Raw genomic sequence first — 2,549 nt, 5'->3', positions numbered from 1 at the left:
CAGGGTGCTCTGTAATTAAAGGCAGTCCCTGAAAGCTGCATGTGTTAATTCAAAAGCCTCCTGGCTATAGCACACACCACCCCAAATGCCCTTGCAAAAAGCTTCTTGTAGATTCAAGTGCAATTTTAATTTCTCTCCTTGTAGGCAATACCAGCTGAAGTTGTCTAGGGCATACAAAGCCTCTGAGATCACATCTGAAGCCCATAGGCAGGTTTTGCAAAGGTCAGGCCAGTCTGAAGAGAAGGCAGCTTCTCTTTTACAGTAAAGTGTAACTTTTCCTGTTGTACAGTCACTAAAGTGTGCTGTGTCTCTCTCTTTCCCTTGAATCTGACACAAACCATGTTTTCAAAAATGTGGCCCCAAAACATGAGTGCATATCAGAACTTGAAAGCAAGTTCTTCTTAGAGTTTGATTTCTCAGTTGGCTTTTAAAAGATGTGCAGTCGTGCAACTACATCATGTACCTTCTCCAATAATGACCACAACTGGTCCCCAAATGTTTACCAGCACAAGGATGCCTACATGCAGGAAGTGGGAAATGGGGGTGGGTCTGGTAGTTACTCTTGATGTGGTCAATCTGCCACTGACCTTGTTTGGGGAAGGGGAGGATGTGAAAATGAGACTCTCCTTTAATCTCTTGTGTGCATTTTATCTCCCCTCCAACTTTTTAAAGAAATTTCATCTATTAGAGTCAGTTCCCTTCCCTCCTTCTTCCCTTTACAATTACAGCAGGCACAGGGAAAACAGCAGCAGTGGCAGCTGAGGCTGAGTTGCACAGGCTTGTTGTTGAGCTGAAGTGGTGATAGCATCAAAGGAAATGGATGGGGATTTCTGAGATCAGAGCTGTTAGGGCCATTCATGATTTGTTGCCAGGCTGAAAGCTGCTGCAGAGAGAGCTGCCTGAGAAATGCTGATTAATACAGTAATTGAGGTTTTCTATGAGCAAGAAGGAAAAAATTAAAATATTACTAAAACTGTTCTTTTTGAAATGAGCAACATTTCGAGATTGCACATTCCAGACAATACCAGCTACTGGTGCAAACGATTTCTGTAAAAGAGCAGATAACTTCTGGTTGCACACGGCATCTTTTTATGTTTCTCTCTTAAGGAGGAAGGTCAGAAGGTCAGTCTATATATTTCTTTAATGGCAGAGCTTCCTCTGTGATTCTTACTTTAGTACACATTCTTAACAATTTGTTTCTGTCTCTTTTTCTTGATAAACTTAGTTTTATTCCAGATCAGGCACTGCTAGGTTGGATCTGCACATCAGCAATACCCCTTCTCGTGCACTAAGATAGTTCTGGGCTCAGCTTCACTGGGACACCTGGAGCTAATTTTGGGATAGCCTCAGAGCGTGCCACAGAGTTATTTGAAGTCCACAGGCTTCATAGGCTGTACTCACCTCTGCAGGCTCCAGGGATAGAGCTGCATTGACCTGGGATATTGGCATCCTCCTGATGAATATTTCACTTCATCTGATGTGATCTAATCGAATCGAATCTAATCTAATCTCAGTTTCCTCTTGTTTTCCAGCCCAAAAGCATTCTCAGTTCCTTGAAAAGCAGATTTGCTTTTTTCCCCCTGCTCTCCTTCACATTAAGATCAGTCCCTAAAGGAAACACATCAACCCTTTCTTCTTGTCTCCCCCCCACCCCCCTGCCTTTTTTTGTTTTTCCTGCAAGCTAACAGGGAAGTGAAAAGCTCTGAAACAGCTGCCTCTCAGAGTGAGACTATTTTTCGGTAAAATAATCACCTTCAGTATGACTACATTGTTTTTCTGTTCTATGCAGTGTGACTCAGCATCAGTTAATTAACCCAATCAAGTAGGCCGGATTTCTCTCCTTTAATGAATGGTTCTTCCTACTTCAGAGCCTTCCTAGACCTCATTTTGGATGTGCCTCGGTTTTACAGGGTATATCCAATTACATTTCTATCCTCCAGCCCCAGTGCTCAGGCCACCTCTCCCGTGGAATTACGCTGTGGTGGCAGTGAAGCCAGGACGCTCACTTGTGAGCAGTTGCCCTACTTAGGTCTGCTGCCACAGCCCTGCCGCGTTAGCGCGCACACACACACGGAAGGTCTTTACACAGATGTGCTATTCTCAGCATCGCAGGCCCAAAATGGCAAGTAATCCTTTCCACACGTCTTTTTATCAGTGGGAGGAGGAGCAGGTTAAGGGAAAGGGGTTTGTGTTCGCCTGTCAGAGAGACAGACAGGCAACCGACTGCATAAACCTGCTTCCCGCCCCCCCCCTTCTCCCTTTCTCCTGTGAAGAAATTCACCGAGATCATCCTAGAATAGAAGTGCATGTATGTTTAGAAGGAGAATGTGAAACTAGCTGCCGCGTAAAGTACCAGGCAAGTGACGAGAAATATGCTTGCAGACGTGTGAAAAGAAGGAAAAGTAGTAGAGTTGCCTCTCAGTGAAGCAGCTAGGATTTGTACTGGGCTGTGGATGGCTATAAATGGAATTGTGCATCACCGTTCCTCTGAGCCCGAGGACGCCTTGCTGAAGAGACAGGACCACTGAAGGAAGTAAGGCATCTGGTTG

This window comes from Geospiza fortis, unplaced genomic scaffold, assembly GCF_000277835.1.
Source record: "Geospiza fortis unplaced genomic scaffold, GeoFor_1.0 scaffold486, whole genome shotgun sequence".
Classification (NCBI taxonomy): Eukaryota; Metazoa; Chordata; class Aves; order Passeriformes; family Thraupidae; genus Geospiza; species Geospiza fortis.
The sequence above is the reverse complement of the archived record's forward strand: the minus strand, read 5'-3'. Positions refer to the sequence as shown.